Consider the following 22,500-nt stretch of genomic DNA (forward strand, 5'->3'; position numbering starts at 1 on the left):
AATTGTGGAAAGTGCCTTGGTGTATATATATATATATATATATATATAATTTCTTTCCGGTCACGTCCAGCATTCTATCCCTCGGGTAGGGGTGAGAAGTAGTAGTCATACCCTGGTGAGTGGGGTGCGTGTGTGTGCATATATATCTAAATATTCAGCTATTATTTTTGACGGGTCACGTACACTACCTCATTTATAATCAACAACCGAAACTAAGAACGTAAACGTAATATCAAACTTAGTCAGGGTCAAGAAAATCTCAATTGCGCAGAAAAGACGAATACAAATTTTATGAGCTATTTTCAAGAAAGCATTTATGCTATCAGGAGATATTCCAAGTTTCTATCACTGGGAATCTTAGTTAACCCTGCCATAGTTTATCGCATCCACTTAGAAAGTTTTGAGAAAAGTTTAGCAATACAATATCAGATTATTGTGCAGACTTATATTAATATTTGCATGATTTTTTTATTTGCTTACATGAAGTATATCAGGTGCATGCTTCTTAGATTGATCATGAGTAAATATTTAGGTCATATTTTATCTTATTTATACCTAAATTGAATTTAGAACTACCAACTATTTACTTTTCCGTTTAGTGATAAATTAATGTAAAAAAATATATATTCATATATATATATATATATATTTGTGTGTGTGTGTGTGTATATATAATACAATATATATATATATATATATATACATATATATATATATAAATATATATATACATATATATATATATATATATATGTACATATATATATGTATATATATATATACTGTATATATATATATATATATATATATATAAATATATACTTTATATTATATATATTATATATAAACACACATACAGTATGTATTAGTATATGTTTGTGTGCGATAAGGTAGGAAGAAAGGCGTATTACAAATGAAAACACTTGACATAAATATTCTATCAATTTAAAAAACAATCTCACTTGTATATTCAATGTTGCAAATCCTCTATCGTTTGCAACAAAGGTTCCTGACATTCATTTAAAAATAGAAAGCTCGTTAGATGAGTGACCTACATAAGGAAAGCACTTCGAATATCCTTTGGCAAAGCTTGACAAAGATTGTAATCTTTTTTGAGGAAAAGCGAGATTGAAGTGAGAGAAAAAATATTTTTTTACAGTTTATAGCTTTTATGAAAATCTTGGTATTGATAAAGTTTCTTTAAATTTGTATGACTCTTTTAAAATTTAGGTGTGATTCTCGACAGCAAATTTACTTTTGAGAAACATTAGGTCTGTGTCTTCTTCAACTGCACAAAAAATTGGCTTATTGAGAAAGTCTTTTAAGATTTTCGGTGATCAATCTATTCTGAAGAAGTGTTTTAATTCTTTCATTGTACCTTGTTCTGAGTATTGTTCTCCTGTCTGGTCTTCAGCTGCTGATTCTCATCTTAATTTGTTGGACAAAAACTTACGATCTATTAAATTTCTTATTCCTGATCTAGATATTAATCTCTGGCACCGTCGTTCAATTAGTTCATTATGCATGTTGAATAAGATTCTTCATAACTCTGACCATCCTTTACATTCAGCCCTGGACAATTCTATAATGTTCGTAATACTAGGCAGGCAGATAATTCTAATAGCCAAGCCTTCACCGTCATGAGATGAGGCTCAATACTAAGCAGTTCTCTGGAAGTTTTATTCCAGCTGTCACCAAGTTCTGGAATGATCTTCCTAAGCGGGTAGTTGAATCAGTAGAACTTCAAAAGTTCAAAGTTGGAGCAAAGGATTTTATGTTGACCAGGCTGACATGAGTCTTTTGTAGTTTATATATGACATATTTGTTTTGACGTTGTTACTTCTTTTAGAATGATTTATTGTTAATCTGTTCTCATCATTTATTTATTTCCTTTTTTCTTTTCCTCACTGGACTATTTTTCCTTATTGGAGCCCCTGGGCTTATAGCATCTTGCTTTTCCAACTAGGGTTGTAGCTTGGATAATAATAATAATAATAATAATAAACACTTGATGAATGTGTGCTTAATAATAATAATAATAATAATAATAATAATAATAATAATAATAATAATAATAATAATAATAATAATAATAATAATGTTGGATGTAACCCGGAGCCCCACACTATAAACCTCATTATCCTAATAAGCTAAGGATGTGAGGTTTCGGGGAGCCTAATTGTCTATCTGCTGAGTCATTAGCAGCCATTGCCTGGCCATCCTTGGTAGCAGCTGTGGTGGAGAGGTGGGCTTGGTCGCTAATCATAATATGGTCAGTCTTTAGGGCATTGTCCTGCTTAATAGGGCAATGTCACTGCCCCTTGCCTATGCCATTCATTAGCGGTCTTTAAACCTTAAATAACATCAAAGGCTTTTTATTCCATAACGATCTTAACAAAAACTTTCTCTCACTTTGAAGACTCAAAACTACAGAATTGTTCCAGGAAAAGTTCGGTCCATGGAGGGGCAGAGGGAGTAGGAGATTCATGTGGGGTGTGGGAGAGTGGCGGGGGGGGGGGGGTTTCGTATGGGTGTATGGGGGGGTTTGGGGGTCGAATGATGGCGCACCTTATCCGGAGAGTAATTAGAGAGGACTTTCAGCTGATGCATTAACCTCCCTCCGCTGGAACATCAAAGAAAACGCTCCCAGCCACTCAGGAGAGAGACTAAAATTCCGAAACTTTTAATAATCAAGTCATTTATAATTCAATGGAGAAAGTCCTCACTAATTCGGGAGGCTGAGGGAGGTTCGCTCGCCTCTTTTGGTGGTTCCAGGCGAGAGCAAAAAGCAATGCTAATAAGTTACATGAGGTAATAAGTACTTCTTGAGAGAGAGAGAGTATAAGACCTGCTTCTGGAATAAATCTAAAATTACCGCTAGCATGGTACAACACATCCTGCCCAAGAATCTTGGCAAAGATATATGATATATATATATATATATATATATATGTATATATTATGCATATATATAATATATATATATATATATATATATATATATTTCCGGTCACGCCCAGCAGTATTACCAGACGTATAACGGGTAAGGGGAGGGGGAGTACTCATACCCTTGTGAGAGAGGGTACCTCGAGACGAAAGGGGGAGGAGGTGGGAAGGGTTGAATCTGTGTATGTATGCGTGTATGTGTATGCATACCTATTTAAATATTTGACCGTCATTTTGACTGGCAGCGTACACTAGTAATCTTTTTTACTTGATCTATGAAGTGAGGCTATATTATGCTAGTGCTGGGGCCTGTAAGCCCATTCAGCACCCAATTGCAACTGGGGGAATATATACAGCAGTTGCACTATGAAGTAAAAGTCGATTGATTGATTGATTGATTGAGAGTTTTCTGACATCCTAAAGTAAAATTTGAAATAGGTTGTACAACAAGAAGGAAGAATCAAGATCTACATAATAAGACTTTCTATAGACTTTGGTGAGATGGAAAATGGATGTAATAATCATATAAAACTAGATTTTAAGTACAGGAGATATTGACACAAACTTTGCCTTTGAATTATCCCTATTATGGGTTTCCATTAGAACAAAGGGGAAGTTTCCAGTGTTCCTAAGAGGGATTACTCAGCCCCCCCGAGATGTATTATACAAAGTGTCATTACGCATGCGCCTTCCAGTAATTATCTTTGGCATTATTCATGCTACTTGCCGCAAAGAGATTTCTATTAAAGGGGAATGGAACAGTCGAGAGATCTAACAGAAGGAGACTTCGAGTTGCTAGAGTTTTAGATATAGTGATTTTCAGTGAAGTATTGCCTATTGATTTCCATCCGAAAGGGATTATACAAAATAAAATCATGAAAGAATCTTCCCTGTATAATAAAGAGCAAGTGCCTGGATATACAGTATATATATATATATATATATATCATCTCTTCATACGCCTACTGACGCAAAGGGCCTCATATATATATATATATATATATGTATATATATATATATATACATATATATATACATATATATATATATATATATACACACACACATATATATATGCATATATATATTATTATTATTATTATTATTATTACTTACTAAGCTACAACCCTAGTTGGAAAAGCAGTATGCTATAAGCCCAGGGGCTCCAACAGGGAAAATAGCTCAGTGCGGAAAGGAAAAAAGGAAAATAAAATATTCTAAGAAGAGTAACAACAATAAATATCTCCTATATAAACTATAAAAACTTTAACAAAACAAGAGGAAGAGAAATAAGATAGGAGAGTGTGCTCGAGTGTACCCTCAAGCAAGAGAACTCTAACCCAAGACAGTGAAAGGCCATGGTACAGAGGCTATGGCACTACCCAAGACTAGAGAACAGTGGTTTGATTTTGGAGTGTCCTTCTCCTAGAAGAGCTGCTTACCATAGCTAAAGAGTCTCTTCTACCCTTACCAAGAGGAAAGTGGCACTGAACAATTACAGTGCAGTAACCCCTTGGGTGATGAAGAATTGTATGGTAATCTGTGTTGTCAGGTGTATGAGGATAGAGGAGAATATGTAAAGAATATGCCAGACTATTCAGTGTGTATGTAGGCAAAGGGAAAATGAACCGTAACCAGAGAGGAGGATCCAATGTAGTACTGTCTGGCCAGTCAAAAGACCCCATAACTCTCTAGCGGTAGTATCTCAACGGGTGGCTGGTGCCCTGGCCAACCTACTACCTATATACATATACATATATATACTGAATATATATATAAAATCTTCTCGCTCACGCTTATTAGTATGGACAGACGTATAACATACTCGGTCTCTCCCCCGTCCCTTGGATAGGGGGGGGGAGGGAAGTAATGTAGCCATACCCCGCTGAGAGGTGGTAACCCAAGAGGTACCTTCAGAAATGCCGTGTTGTAATTAGGAAAGGGGGGAAGAGATGGGAAGGGTTGAATTTGTGCGTGTGCATATCTAAATACTTAGCCGTCATTTTTGACGGGCTGCGTACACTAGCGCGACGACACAGTTTTCAAGGTCAAAATATATCCCATGAAAGAATGATTAAAGCGGAATGATTACAAAAGACGGCAATAGAACAGAAAAAGTTGCTAACGTCGCAAGATGAGAAATTCATACAGCTGTTATTGATCTTATCAGTTCTGAAGAATATTTTTTTTAAGAAAGTGCCAAGAACGAGTTTCCGTATCCGTGCGGGAAAATGCACATCTCTCTCTCTCTCTCTCTCTCTCTCTCTCTCTCTCTCTCCAGTTAACATTCTATTAACTAGTGTACGCGATCCGTTAAAAATAACGGCTAAATATTTATTGTTATGCACACACAAGCAACCACTGTCACCAGGGTATGACTACTTCCTCTCTCCCCCTACCCGAGGGAGGGGAAAAGCTGGACGAGACCGGAAAAATGTATACATTTAAATATATAGCAAGAAACTTTCTCTTTATTACAGTATACATAGGAGATGTTGGTAATAAAAGACAGATATAAAGATACATCCTGTACTATAAAGCAATGACCGAGTCTTGTTATAAACTATCCGAGAATACTTAGAATAGATCCTATATAACTTGTTATATTTTCGTTAGCACTGAAGTCTCGACAAAGACCATAGATTTACATCATTTCAATCACGACTATTTCTATTTCACTGACATATATCATTCAGAGATATTGCCCCGTAAAAGATTGAAATGTTACATCAAAAGGTTTTCCTGTCAACAAAACTCCAATTAACACGAAACCTTCAGTGGCCTCTTTCTTACTACTACTTGCTAAAATACAACCCTAGTTGGAAAAGCAGGATGCTAGAAGCCCAGGGGCTCCAACAGGGGAAATAGCCCAGTGAGGAAAGAAAACAAGGAAAAATGAAATACAGCGTGTCCCAAAACAATGTATACACTCTTTGCATTGTTACAACTTATTGATATTAACCTGGAAAACAGATTCACAGGAGAGAAACAATGCACAGTGAAAACGTAAGGATACATGGGGAAAATTTGAGAATGTTAAAAAATAAAGAATCTGTTTTCCACGTTAATATCAATAAATTGAACAAGATGTAACAATCCAAGGAGTGTATACATTGTTTTGGGACGCTATATCTTAAGAACAGTAACAACATTCAAATAAATCTCTCCTATATAAACTATAAAAACTTCAAATTGAAAAAAAGAAAAAAACAAATCCCAAATCCCGAGAAAAATTCCCCACTGCTGCTCTCATCCACTTCCTTAATCATCTATCGCCGTACCTCACTTTTAATGGTGAGACGACCATTTCGGCTCGGCGAGCACACAAAGGCAATTTTCAAAAGAGCACTGGCTCGCAAGCATCCAAGAAACGGAAGGAATTTCAATGGTCCAAAGAAAAATTTTCTCCTTCGGCTTTTAGATTTAAAATGGTGCAGGAGAAGGGACGATCTTACCTGCCACTTTGCCGGGACGGGTACACTTTTTTAAATTATCGACAGACGCAATGTTTTACTGAGCAAATACACATCCAATAATTACTCTCTGAATAAAGATCTGCAGTAATTTTAGTCTACTGATAGCGTTTTAAAACGTTATAGATGCAGTCTGAGTATAGGGTCTGGACAGTAATTCTAGTCTTCTGGAAGCGTTGTAACGTTATAGATGCAGTCTGAGTATAGGTCTGGCAGTAAATTTAGTCTTCTGGAAGCGTTTTAAACGTTATAGATGCAGTCTGACTATAGATCTGTCAATATTTCAGTCTTCTGGAAACGTTTTAAATGTTATAGATGCAGTCTGAGTATAGATCTGACAATATCTTAGTCTTCTGGGAGCGTTCTAAACGTTAGAGACACAGTCTGAGTATAGATCTGACAGTAATTTTAGTCTTCTGGAAGCGTTTTTAAACGTCATAGATGCAGTCTGAGTATAGATCTGACAATATTTTAGTCTTCTGGAAGCGTTGTGAACGTTATAGATGCAGTCTGAGTATAGATCTGGCAGTAATTTTAGTCTTCTAGAAGCGTTGTAAACGTTATAGATGCAGTCTGAGTATAGATCTGACAATAATTCAGTCTTCTGGAAGCGTTTTAAACGTTATAGATGCAGTCTGAGTATAGATCTGGCAGTAATTCTAGTCTTCTGGAAGCATTTTAAACGTTATAGATGCAGTCTGAGTATAGATCTGACAATATTTCAGTCTTCTGGAAGCGTTTTAAACGTTATAGATGCAGTCTGAGTATAGATCTGGCAGTAATTCTAGTCTTCTGGGAGCGTTTTAAACGTTATAGACGCAGAGTATAGGTCTGGCAGTAATTCAAGTCTTCTGGGAGTGTTTTAAACATTATAGACGCAGTCTGAGTATAGGTCTGGCAGTAATTCCGGTCTTCTGGGAGCGTTTTAAACGTTATAGACGCAGTCTGAGTATAGGTCTGGCAGTAATTCTAGCCTTCTGGCAGCGTTTTAAACCTTACAGACGCAGTCTGAGTATAGATCTGGCAGTAATTCTAGCCTTCTGGAAGCGTTTTAAACGTTACAGACGCAGTCTGAGTATAGATCTGGCAGTAATTCTAGTCTTCTGGAAGCGTTTTTAAACGTTACAGACGCTGTCTGAGCAAAGATTTGGTAGTGATTCCGTGATTACATAATAGGTGACTTATAAGGATGGTTCGTTTCCACTTTTCGCAGTCTATGTCTGACAATAGAGAGTCTTATGTTGATTAGATTTCTTACCAATACAGATTTGTATTTTAGCCATGTCTATACCCAAGAAAGTTGATACTTATTGAGCATAGGAACAGGGAAAATTTTGACCAATAACCCGAGTAAGTTTTGCCCCAAAATTGTCAATTCGTCTTGGGAAAGTAAAATAAGTTTTGACCAAGGGAAAGAAGGATTGAGAAAACAAAATGCTTCAGTATTTTCAAATTACCTCGCACCTAGCAAACTTATCTTTTTCATTAACGTTGTATAAACATCTTCATAAAACATTTAAGATGGTAGCAACATAATGGAATGGCTAAAATATGATGAGTTTGCAAATGGTATGACTGGAATTCTACTCTCATAATTCTAAATTCGTCTTGGGTATGTAAAGTAAATAAATTTTGACCAAAATGAAAAGTAATACAGAAAGAAAGAAAGACTTCAGTAATTTCAAATTACCTCGCACTTCGCAAAAAAAAAAAAAAAAAAAAAAAAAAAAAATCTTTTCATCAACGTTATATAAAAATCTTCATAAAACATTAAAGAAGGTAGCAACATAACGGAATGGCTAAAATATGAGTAGTTTGCAAATGGTATGACTGGAATTCCTCTCTCATAATTCTAAATTCGTCTTGGGTATGTAAAGTAAATAAATTTTGACCAGAAGGAAAGTAGGAATGAGAAAAAAAGAATTGCTTCAGTATTTTCAAAGTACCTCGCACCTACATTATTAAAAATTTGCCGTAAAAAACCGTACACATCCTGGAATAAATGTTACCAGGCTCATTTGCCGTTCTAAAAAAGATATATTATCGTAAAAGAGTTATATTACGGTCGCCAAGCCGTAAAACCTAATGACAAAGTATGGTAAAATTACTAAGAACAGTAGAATTATTACGGAGAATTTCCGATTAAATTTACGGTTTTTAAGTGTAGCAAACGTATCTTTTTTCATCAACGTTGTATAAACATTATATTACATTCAATTCTTCCGATTAAAATTACGGTTTTTAACAGTATAGCAAACGTAATCTTTTTCATCAACGTTGTATAAACATTATAATACATTTAATTCTCCCGATTAAAATTACGGTTTTTTAACAGTGTAGCAAACTTATCTTTTTCATCAACGTTGTATAAAACATTATAATACATTTAATTCTCCCGATTAAAATTACGGTTTTTTTAACAGTATAGCAAACGTATCTTTTTCATCAACGTTATATAAACATTATAATACATTTAATTCTCCCCGATTAAAATTACGGTTTTTTAACAGTATAGCAAGCGTATCTTTTTCATCAACGTTATATAAACATTATAATACATTTAATTCTCCCCGATTAAAATTACGGTTTTTTAACAGTATAGCAAACGTACCTTCATCAACGTGGTAGTAAACGTTTTCATAAAACATTTAAGAAGGTAGCAACAAAATCAAAGGGCTAAAATATGATGAATTTGCAAATGGTATGACTGAAATTCCATTCCATCCTCAATAGCAGGAGGTTAAAACCAGATGCAGAAATCCTCCGAGGGGAAATAATGCCCTGCCGATAAAGGCGGTTTCGTGCGAAGACCAAATGTATATCATAAACATTAACCGTTAGTTACGTAATCGGTAGGTCCAGCCCAGTAACTTCTGGCTTTCATGCAGTGAATATCAGAAAGATGGTAATCTCAGTGGAATCACAGTGGTTGGTGTCGATTACATATATTACGGCTATCTCTAATTCTTTTTGGGGCAATTTCCATAACTATCGGATAGGAGTAAAGTAAATGAATTGTCGCATATATACAGTATATATTATATATATATATATATATAATATATATATCATATATATATACATATATATATATATATGAGAGAGAGAGAGAGAGAGAGAGAGAGAGAGAGAGAGAGAGAGAGGGTGGAATTTATAAGATATCTTGTGCTCAAATGCATGTAATATAGGATACTTACACTTTATTACAGATGGCAAAGATAAGCCTAATAACAATGAATGGAAGGCAAAGCTAATTTCTTTATTTGTAGAAAATCATCTTTTAATATTTCTAATGACATAGCCACGTATAAGCACATCGTTTCATGATTATATATATATATAGTATATATATATATATATATTTATATATATATGTATGTATATGACACTTAATCAGTCTTATTGCATATATAATTCAAAAGGACTTCAAAACATCATACTAAAATACATTCCATGTTAGCTTCGAAATCTATGAGACACTTATGGCTTCCAAATCTATACTATCGTGTTATTTACTTTATCTGTTAACAATTATAACCTTCAAGTAGAGAAAATATTAGTCAATACCAATGATCTTCCTAATCGGGTAGTTGAATCACTAGAACTTCAAAAGTTCAAACTCGCAGTACACACGTTTTTTATGTTAACAGGCTTAAATAAGTCCTTTTATAGTTTATAAATCACATATCTGTTTTAATGTTGTTAATGTTTTTAAAATAATTTATTCTAATCTTCATTACTTCTTATATCGTTTATTTATTTCCGTATTTCCTTCCTCGCTGGGCTATTTTTCCTTGTTGGAGCCCTTGGGCTTATAGCATCTTGCTTTTCCAACTAGGGATGTAACTTAGCTAATAATAATAATAACAATTATAGTGTTTAAAATCAATTAATAAATAAGAAATTGAAAACATAAGGCCATTTCACACCAAGAAAGGCGTTCGGGGAAAACCTTTAAACGAGACGAGCTAACAACAGCCACAATTCTTGAGCCAAGATTTATATGTGCCTTCGCGATGGGTGGCTCCGATAATGGACCATGTTGCACGCAACGCCACATGTTACCACTCCTTCGCCTAAAGCTGCTGCTGCTACCACTGCTTTTTGCTGATGCTTTTCCTGATGCTCCGCCGCTACAGAAGAGCTTGCTGAGAAGCCGCGTCGGAGATGATTTTTACATCGAAGGTCAATGATCTTTTCAGTATTCACAGCGAGACTTCCGCATTAATTCTCTCACAGGTCAGTTAGCGCCTTTTCTGCCTCTCATCTGCATAAAGACAGGTGCTTATTCATCATCTCGGCGTTGTAAAAGCCGAGTAAGTACTAAAAGCCACTTAAACGATAGCAGGTTCGAGTGTTTACAAACATCTATGTAAATGGAGAGCGTTTCGCCACCTTATTAGGATCGGAATAAGGTTCTTTTTATGGTGATCGAAAATGGGTTACAAGTTTAGAGCTGGAAGTCGCGTGAATTCTCATATATTCAAGATAAATATATAAAACAAGGTTTTCAATTGTCTAACTAGAGATTTGAATGGCGATATCAGTATGTTCTTCAAAACACTTATGATTAAACTGTACTTTCCAAATTTCAAACTTGGCTTAAAGGCGTAAATTGATTCTCTATCAAAGCAATACTGAATAAGCTAAATGAAATCACCTCAAACTACTGTTCATGATTAAAGTGAACTTTTAAACATTTAAAATTGGCTTAAGGATATAATTTGATTTTCTATCAATGCAAGACTGAATAAGGTAAATGAAAGTAGAATATCTGAAAAATCATAACACCACAAACTACTGTACATAAACAGATTAAATATTTACATTACTGTTTTTCACAAACTAAACAAATTGCACAAATTAATCAGTTGAACTTAGCAAAATTCTTATCGTAATGATTAAACACCAAAATTCCTTTAACTGCTCTCATCACTTCCGAAATAATATCAAACTTATTTTATTTCTTTTTAGTCTGAGTTAATCTACGGTTCTATTATTCTTAAACTACGGAACGAATAGAATAGTATTTGTTTATATCCCCAAGCAAGAGCTGCATCATAAAGACATCGCGATGATGATAAAAAAAAAATCCTGAATCTACTTTCATAATTTCTGAAATAGTTTCAAACTCATCTTATATCTTTTTAGATTAACATCGTCTACAATTGGTTTATCTGTAAACTACACAATGCTTAGAATTGCATTTGTTTATATCAATAAGCAAGAGCTGCCTCATTACACACAAAGGGTCCCCATTCTTTACAGTTCCTCTGGAAACTTATTTCGACATGGAAAAGGTAAGGGTGTCTGGTTTCAATTCCAGTTTCATTAGAATAGATAATCACCAGAACTTCAGCCGGACAATTCCACGCCCAACTACGGTGCCCAACCACAGCAACAGCTTAACTAATGGTCTTGGGCTGGGATCGATCTGCTGTTATGCAAATGGTAGGCGAACATGTATCACTGTACTAGCCAGGAAGCTAGTAAATAAAAGTGATCTATAAGTAACTGATAAATTCATAGTAACCGATAAACCTTTGATGAAAAAGCAGGTTAGCAAATACGGAAGTCAAATTAATAATAATAAAAAAAAACTAAAAGGATAAATACCTAGCTATAAAATACTAGATTTAATTATCCACCTCTATTTAGATCGTACTATTGCAGTGTCAGCTCAAACGTCCGCTGAAACGTCTGTCAAAGTAAATCATGCAAATCTGTATTACTATTATTAATAATATTATTATCATTACTTGCTAAGCTACAACCCTAGTTGCAAAAGCGGGATGCTATAAGCCCAGGGGCTCCAACAGGGAAAATAGCCCAGTGAGGAAAGGAAACAAGGAAAAATGAAATATTTTAAGAACAGTAACAACATTAAAATAAATATTTCCTATATAAACTATAAAAACTCCTTGTATTGATCAGGTCGAGGAAACTAGGTGTCTTTTGTAGCTAGAGTTAGAGTTCGCCAAAAGTACCAGCTAATATTTTACCTGACAATGTACACTTCTTGGAAAGGGTATGTTTCCGGGTTAAGTTTGGGCAAGCAACATGATCGAGAGAGAGAGAGAGAGAGAGAGAGAGAGAGAGAGAGAGGAGAGAGAGAGAGAGAGAGAGAGAGAGAGAGAGAGTGTCTATGTAGTCTAACAAAGAAAAGCAACCTGAATATAAAAAAAATTACATTGACTAGAGAGAGAGAGAGAGAGAGAGAGAGAGAGAGAGAGAGAGAGAGAGAGAGAGAGAGAGAGGAGAGAGAGAGAGAGAGAGAGAGTGTGTGTCTATGTACAGTCTAACAAAGAAAAGCAACCTGAATATGAAAAAATTACATTGACTAGAGAGAGAGAGAGAGAGAGAGAGAGAGAGAGAGGAGAGAGAGAGAGAGAGAGAGCTCTGCTCAGAAATTTTCTTGTAACTTTATCGACTCAGAACAGTCTAAACGCTGATTCTGTACCGCCCGTGTTTCAAACACGTTTGTAATGGTTTTTAACTTATCACTGGTTCTTCCCTGCACTGTTAATAAACCAATTTGTTATCATGCCAGTTAACGCTTTTCCATGTTTGAATTTATGAGACGTTCTTGCTCGCATATCGCTGTATATAAACTCAATGATTGTCTATTAAAGTTAAGTTACATCACTCGCCTCTCAGTTATCACCGAACCGGAAACTGCCACAATTCAATTTCCTATGCATTCTTCTTATTGAGATTGGTAAATGGAGCCTATTCACCTATGTCTATGGTTTCCATTGACGATCACCCATCCAAACTCCTTTAAAAAGTACAGTTGTATCGGATAAATTATGGAATATTGAGCTGAAAGAATGAAATACAAACTACAATGAATACGAAAAAAAGATCTTGAGATAAATAATTAACATAAATCATAATAAAATTTTCTTCATCATAAGATAAGATATCGCCGAGAACAATTCTAAACTAATCAGGAAAACAAAACAGAAGAAAAAAATACTGATTATCAAGAAAAAAAAGAGTTTGAGATAAATAGGAAACATAAATCATAATAAAATTTTCTTCATCATAGGATAAGATATCGCCGAGAACAATTCTAAACTAATCTGGAAATCAAAAACCAAAGAAAAAAATACCGATTATCAAGAAAAAAAAAAGAGTTTGAGGTAAATATGAAATATAAATCATAATAAAATTCCCTTAATCATAAGGTAAAATATAACCGTGAACAATTCCAAAACTGAAAAAAAAAACAAAGAATAAAAAAAACTGACTATCAAGAAAAAATAAAGATAATCCAATCCTTGTAGTCTCCTTCCTTTTATTACCACCCCCCATTTCTCACAGCTTTTTCCATTCAAAACAAAACCAAAGAAAAAAATACTGATTATCAAGGAAAAAAAAAAGAGCTTGAGGTAAATAGGAAATATAAATCATAATAAAATTCCCTTAATCATAAGGTAAGATATAACCGTGAGCAATTCCAAAACTGAAAAAAAAAAGAATAAAAAAAAACTGACTATCAAGAAAAAATAAGGATAATCCTATCCTTGTATTCTCCTTCCTTTTATTACCATCCCCATTTCTCACTGCTTTTTCCATTCATAACAAAACCAAAGAAAAAAATACTGATTATCAAGAAAAAAAAAAAAAGAGCTTGAGGTAAAGAGAAATATAAATCATAATAAAATTCCCTTAATCATGAGGTAAGATATAACCGTGAACAATTCCAAAACTGAAAAAAAACAAAGAATAAAAAAAAAACTGACTATCAAGAAAAAATAAGGATAATCCTATCCTTGTATTCTCCTTCCTTTTATTACCACCTCCAGTTCTCACTGCTTTTTTCATTCATAACAAAACCAAAGAAAAAAATACTGATTATCAAGAAAAAAAAAAGTTTGAGGTAAATAGGAAATATAAATCATAATAAAAATCCCTTAATCATAAGGTTAGATATAACCGTAAACAATTACAAAACTGAAAAAAAAACAAGGACTAAAAAAAAAAAAACTGACTATCAAGAAAAAATAAGGATAATCCAATCCTTGTATTCTCCTTCCTTTTATTACCACCCCCATTTCTCCCTGCTTTTTTCCATTCATATCTCCTCATATCACTGAATCCGTCTCCCTAACGGGTCAGACGCCAACGTGATTTCGATTTTTTCCGTCTCATTGGCCTGTCACTCAGCGTATGAGATACGCCTTCAGTGTCCAGAGCCAGAACTCTACATCTTAAGGAGAGGAAGTCTGAGGATTCGGTCTGGTTTAACATTTGAAGAAAAAATTTAATTTCGTTATATTCTAGAAATTAATTATGAATTGGCACAGGAGGTTAAATTCACCTAAACACATGTACAGTATCCTCCCCTATATAATAAAGAGAAAGTGTCTGGTATATATGTATATATATATATATATATATATATATATATATATATATATATATATACACATATATATATATATCTACATATACATACATTGAAATACACAATTTTTCGAGTATTTATGATAAACAAATTAGCCCACAATTTATGAAAATTAAATTAATTACGATTTCCTTCAGAAAAACAAAATTGTTTTCTGAAGAGAAGGGAGATGGTCCCTTTGAAAGCTCTTTAAATTTCATTTTCATAAACTGTGGGTTATATATATATATATATATATATATATATATATATATATATATATATATATATATATATATATATATATTGAAAAGTTTAAGGACAATAATAACATTAAAATAAATCTTTCACATACAAACTATAAAAACTTGAAAATAACAAGAGGATAAAATCTTCAAAATCGCAAGAGGAGACTTTTGAACGTCTGTGACAGAGAGAGAGAGAGAGAGAGAGAGAGAGAGAGAGAGAGAGAGAGAGAGAGACGAGAGAGAGAGAGCCGAGAGAGAGCAGCTACGCTTCGCCCCCCTTATGGAATAGGAAGTAACGTCTTGAATCGGCGTAGACATCAAATTCCCGGAGCCGAGACGAAACATTAAAGTATGACCATTAACGGATAAAGGCAGTAAAAAATCTAACGAGGTGCGCAACAAACCTCCTCTAGTTTTCTATTTTATTAGATGGATTTATTACTAAGCGTAATAATGAGCTTAGGCACGCGTCCCATAACGGGGTTTTATAGGCCCATTCTCAACGGCAATTAGTCCCACCGTCGTAAAAAAATCGACGCAGTTCTCATTCACTGGGCTTCCCAAAAATCCCGATGATGACTGCCTAGCCAATAACACGCAAAGAACCCCCCCCCCCCCACACACATACACAAAAATTAAAAAAAAAAAAAAAAAAAAAAAAAAAAAAAAAAAAAAAAAAAAAATGCTGTTATCAGGAGCCTCGAAAAGCAACAGCATCATCAGTTGGAACTTTTCTTTTATCAAAACTTCTGTATTCATCAAAAATAAAATTAAAGTAAAATGGCATGTTTTTAAAAATTATCTGAATAATTCAGCCTTCCCACCAACCACACTTCTCATCCCTCCCACCCTCGCTGTTATCATGACCCTCCAAAAGCAACAGCATCATCAATTGGAACTTTTTCTTTTATCAAAACTCCTGTATTCATCAAAAATAAAATCTAAAGTAAAAAAGCATGTTTTTAAAAAATTATCTGAATAATTCAGCCTTCCCCCAACCACACTTCTCATCCCCCCACGCCCGCTGTTATCAGAAGCCTCGAAAAGCAACAGCATCATCAGTTGGAACTTCTTTTTTTTTTTTTTTGTACCAAAATTTCTGTATTTATCAAAAATAAAATTTGAAGTAAAAAGGTATGTTTTTAAAAATTATCTGAATAATTCATTCTTCCCACCAACCATACTTCTCACCCCCCCCCCCCCCCCCATCCCCGCTGTTATCAGGAGTCTCGAAAAGCAACAGCATCATCAGTTGGAACTTTTTTTCTTTTACCAAAACTTCTGTATTTATCAAAAATAAAATTAAAGTAAAAAGGTACGTTTTTAAAATTATCTGAATAATTCAGCCTTCCCCCAACAAAACCTCTCATCCCCCCACCCCCGCTGTTATCAGGAGCCTCAAAAAGCAACAGCATCATCAGTTGGAACTTCTAACGTTTTTTTTTTTTTTTTTGACCAAAACTTCTATATTCATTCAAAGAATTGGAACTAAAAAAGCTATGCTTTAAAAATTCTCTGAATGATTCAGCCTTCCACAAAACAAAACTCAATAACAACCCCCCCCCCCCTCCCTGTTATCATGACCCTCCAAAAGCAACAGTACCATTAGTTCGAACTTCTACCTTTTCTTATTTTTCAGACCAAAACTTCTATATTCATCAAAAAAAAATTTAAAATAAAAAATTTGCTTTAAAAATTCTTAGAATAATTCAGCCTCTCCAGTATTGCTGTCGTCAAGGGTGGCATTTATCAAGACACAATAGTCCCGGACCCGTAATGAAAACAAAGGCAACTATTCTCTCCGTATTGACATTTTATTCCGTAAATGATCGCTCACCTTAAGAAGAAACGTTGATACACTTCCAACGATATATAATGACACGCAACTAAATAGAGAAAAAGATAGGCGATCGTAAGGTTGTCGATTGCTAAGGAAAATTGCCGCTTTTGTCTAGAGTTGGGACCTTCGGGATCCTGACTTCCGAAGGGGACCTTAACTAACACGAGGAATGTGAAAGGAAAAAAAATTATATGCAGGAAAAAGGAGTATTGAGGCAGAAGTTAAATGACAGAGTAATGGAATGACAAACGAAGGACGATAGCATAGTGATGGGGGGGGGGGGAATGGATGAGGGGGTAAATAAGAAGAAAATACGTGCTAGTAGTTATAAGATATATGTAACATATTGTTATATATATATATATATATATATATATATATATATATATATATATATACATATATATATAAATATATATATACATAAAGGGTAAAATCCACAGGAAACAGAAAGGAAAAGACCAGGTACCAAGCGATTTCGTGTATTTCGTGAAGAAGTGTACGTAATACACGAAAGCGCTTGGTACCTGGTCTTTTCCTTTCCTGTTTCCTGTGGATTTTACCCTTTAATATATGTCACGTGCAGTTTTGTGACTGATAAGTATATATATATACATATATATATATATATATATATCTACCTGTGTATGTATATATATATATATATATATATATATATATATATATATTATATATATATATATATATATATATTGTATATATAATACTTCTGAATATTCATCAAATTGGTTTTCTTGCATAAAATCCTAACGTAAAGAACTGCTTTTGATACAAGCATGAACGAAAATTTCTTTCCACTTGAAGATCATCCAGAAGATTAAGACAAAATAATTTGACAATGACGTTTATCTCTATAGATGTTGAAATGACGTGAAATACCAATTAAATAAAAAATGTAACAACCCCTACTTAAATAGCTTTATTAAATTTACCAAGCGTTGCATTCAGTATTGTTTAATTAAATTAAAGACAGAAACCACTGTAATTGTGTAATAATAAATAAAAAGTTCTTTGGAATATACGGAAATCTTTTTTTTTTTTTTGGCATTCTGAGAATCTCTATTTTGAAATAAAGAATAAGAAATACCTTCACGTATCACAAGTACAGTCAAGAGAACCACGGCAAAAAATCTACGTTATTCAGTGTATGAATGGAAACGCTTACTACGTTTAAAAGATCAGATAAAAAATGGCTGCAGACATTTTTCACCAAATAAGCAGAGCTAATTGTACTGGTTATCTTTACAAATCTTTATGAGGTATTATAAAGATATTTCTAATGGGGGAAGGTACCAGGAGTAGCTACACTTTCACAGATAAGTGGAAGTACTCTAGGCCCAAACAATATACACGTTGTTGCAGCAAAACAAAAAATGCGGGTTGCTTGAAAATTTTGTCTTGTGCCAGGTAGTTGCCGACTGACTGCATTCAAGTATGTACTTCAATATTAAAACAAAGAATCATTAATGATTCATTACACTGAGGTATTGCGTGTCTGTTAAAGGAGAAGTAGGCAATCTTCTAAGGCATGTTGAGAGTTTTAGCATTATGTGAAAACCCGTTAGGTCTCGAGAGGGCTAATGAATTCTATCGTACAAGATATTTAAAAAATAATCTGTACACGAGACAAGGACTTTAGAGATCAACTTTGGAGGACACAATGAAATTTCAAAGCGGTTACATGTTCAAGAAAAAAGAAATGTGAATGGTTCCTACCAGTTTTTGGACGGAGTAGTGAACATTCACTTTTAGGGACTTTATCCCTCTTCCAATTCTTTAGATGAGTGCGCTGGGCCACTATATATATATATATATATATATATATATATATATATATATATATATATATATATATATATATATATATATATATATATATATATATATATGTATGTATATATATATATATATATATATATATACATTAATATGCATATATTTTTCCGGTCACGCTAAGCTCTCCCCATCCTTGCTAGGGGGAGAAGTAGCAGTCATACCCTGGTGAGAGGGGGGGGGGTGCGTGTACATCTAAACATTCAGCAGACATTTTTGACGGGTCGCGTACACTAGCAACCAATAAAGTCTACCTGGTCCAAGCAATTCACGATACACCGGTACAATCGCATCCACTCCTGGACGTTCGAACCCATATAGTGAAGGACCTTTAATTAATTTCAGCGCATCCGGAATTCCCCGTTCTGAGGTACAGCCTTCCATTGCTTCTAACTCGGCCGACACCAATTAATTGCTTGTCGGTCTCTGAGGGGGAAAAAAAAGGGGTCCTGGCAATTCGCATCACTAATTATTAGGCTGGGAGAGAGACCTCACATGTGTGCATTTTTTCACATTGGTATCGGTCAAGGGGTCTGCTCACATATTGAACATGGAAATGCCGTTTAATATTGATATGGAGATCATAAGGGTGATAAGAAAAATTAACGACAAATTGGTATTAGGGTTATGGGAGTTGTGGGAGAGATGTCTTGGTGGGAGGAATACAAGTCCCTGAGCAATTCTATTGAAAGGAGGAAAGCAGCTTGGCTTAATGGCATGTAATATTTTAATGGTAAGGTGGGCGATGTGAATCTCTACAAGATTAACTGCGCATTCAAATTGGAGAGCCCTGAAAAATATACGAATCAAATTTTAAAAGGAATGAAAGAACAGTGAATTAGTTTGAAAAGGAATGATAAACCTTCGAACTAGATTTTAAATGAATAAGAGAACTTCACAATGGATCTAAAGGAATGAAAAAAATACGATTATATCTTATAAGGAATAAAAAAAAAAAAACTCTGAATTAGATTTTAAAGCAATGAGAGACAAACAAATTAGATTTCAAAGGAATACAAGAACTAGGAATTAGATTTTGAAGGAGTGAGGGAACTACGAATTAGATTTTAAAGGAATGAGTGAACTATGAATTAGATTTTATAAGAATGAAACTTCAACGTATAAGATTTTTAAAGAAAGGAGAAAACTATGAATTAGTGTTTTTCAAGGATTAAGAGAACCCCACATTGGATCCGAAAGGTATGAAAGAACTACGAATTGTATTTTCTAAGGAATGAAAGACCTACTAATTAGATTTTAAATAAATGAGCGAACTACAAATTAGATTTTAAGGGAATAAAAGAGCTACGAGATAGGATTTGAATGAATGAGAGAACTACGAATTACATTTCACAGGATAAGAGAAGTACGAATTCGATTTTAGAGCAATGGGAGAACTACGAATTATATTTCACAAGTATAAGAGAAGTACGAATTCGATTTTAAAGGATGAGAGAACTGCACATTGGATCCTAAAGGAATAAATGACCTACGAATTAGATTTTAAAAGAATGAGAAACCTACGAATTAGATTTTACAGAAATACGAGAATAACGAATTAGATTCTAGAGGAATGAGAGAAGTATAAATGAGATTTTAAAAGAATATGTGAACTACGAAGCTGAGTAAACCAGTTGGAGTCATTGCAGCAGGAAATCAAGGCTGCTTTGATGGTGCGATAAAAATTTTTGACCATTCCATTAGCAGCAGTGTTGTAGGTTGTTGTGTGATGTAGGGTGATGCCAAGGGGGTTCACTAATGATGTCCACAACTGAGAGGTAAGAGTGGTACTGCTGTCAGAAGTTGTTATATGCACAGGGATACCAAATCTTGCTATCCACCCAGAGAGAAAGCCGTATGTACATATGATGGGTATTGAATTTGGCATAGGGATGGCTTCATGCCAACGAGTGGAGCGGTCAATGGCGGTGAATAGCATAAGGTATCTTTGTGTTGTTAGGTAAAATGATTCTGAGGTGGAAGGAAGTTGTCCACTCCTGAATTCATGTCTTGGTGTACTTTTGAAGTTTTGCAAGAAGTACAGGCACTGACCAAATCCTTAGTATCCTTAGTAATCCTGTGCCAAACGAACTTTGTCTTCAGTAGCTGTACAGTATATCGGGGTGACGGACATTAGAGGCCATGGATGAAATCAAACACCTGTGGGGTCAAGAATCCACGGTCGTCGCCTAACAGTACTGACTAGGGATTGTCATTTGAGACACTTTCTCTAATCCCTGGATTTCTAGAAAGGGTTAGTATTTTCACGGTTTCCTGGAAAATCCAGCGTAATTCAAGGATTTTATAAAAAAAAAAAAATATTTTAGTAAGTTAGGAATGAAATATTGCAAAACACTCATGGCACGTGATTATCTGAATATTTATAAAGTATTGACAAAGACTTATCCACAATATATAATGCAAAAAAAAAGCAAAGAAAAAAAAAGAAACGTTCAATGAAAATTAACGAGCAGCAAATTAAAACATTAAACACAATTTTATGCAGTTGTAGCTCCTAAAATAACTCAAGAAAGTGGCCAATCTTTTACATATTGTATGAAAATATCTTATACAATCACATGTTTTTGCAACATACACCTAGTGATAGAAAAATTATCAATGCTCATTACAAATAAGCAAATTCTTAGATAAAAAAAAAAACTGCAATCACCTTTTTGATACAAACCTAATGTGAAAGGAGTAATATCATCACAAATAACACTATCTTCAACAACTCCGGGAAGCAAAAACTTACATGACACTTGCTTCTATGGCAGTTATAAATATATATATATATATATATATATATATATATATATATATATATATATATATATATATATATATATATATATGGCTCTTTTGATAAAATAGCAAAAGTTGGCAAATAATGAATTTTGCTTCTAGCTGTTACTGCAAAGTACAAACTATTTTGAGTTTAATAGTAATGTAGAAAACAATAATTGACACTTTTATCCCTAAAAAGAGTTGTAAGTCTCGGGATAAATAGCAGACCACTACAGCTGAAAAATTTCCTTCTTTGACAGATGTGTGGTATAGATTATAATGAAACTGTTCTCTTGGTTATGTTTGCTATATTTTCTTCAGTAGCTTCAAGAATTGAAACTCTTCAGTCATGGTCCTGCTAATCACCTGACTTGTTTGAACAATTTTTGGGATGCACTATTTTCTATTGCTTCCTCTAACGACTTTGATCTGGGTCGACTGACTGAGACCCTCATTTTTCTTCGGATTTAGATAAAGAGAACATTTCATCACTGGTTTCGTAATGAAGGCGAATAAGAAGTGGTTTTGCTGCAGACAAAAGAACACTTTTAGCTGGAAATACTTCTAAGTCGCTAGAACAATGTTAAGTTTTAGATACACTTATAAGGCAATAGCTGTTGATTATTGAAGATGTATTATATTTTTGGATTGCACATTTTTAAAAGCCGGGATTTACCGGGAAGAAAAATAAAATCGCGAGGAATATTCCCGGACAAAAAAGCAACAAGATCCAAGGATCCCAGGATCTCGGGAAACCGGGAAACAATCCCTAGTACTGACATCCCACAAGAGGGTGGCGTGGAGTCATAGAAGACGCCATCTTCCCAATGATGGGATGTGAAGGATGTCCTGGTGCTTGGTTCTCTGGATCTTTTTATTGGGCTTCATTGTAATCCAATCCCAGGTAAATGGTGGACAACAATGTTTTTTGACAATGTATCGGCATCGGGATTCATTTTC

The 22,500-nt window shown here is 34.2% G+C and overlaps 1 protein-coding gene across 1 annotated transcript in view; it reads right to left on the bottom strand.

The window, feature by feature from the left end:
• LOC137640741 (uncharacterized) overlaps window positions 1–22,500 on the bottom strand; it is a 560,696-nt gene that overhangs the window by 314,176 nt on the left and 224,020 nt on the right. The gene's annotated exons all lie outside the window — the stretch shown is intronic.

This window comes from Palaemon carinicauda, chromosome 5, assembly GCF_036898095.1.
Source record: "Palaemon carinicauda isolate YSFRI2023 chromosome 5, ASM3689809v2, whole genome shotgun sequence".
NCBI classification, from domain to species: domain Eukaryota; kingdom Metazoa; phylum Arthropoda; class Malacostraca; order Decapoda; family Palaemonidae; genus Palaemon; species Palaemon carinicauda.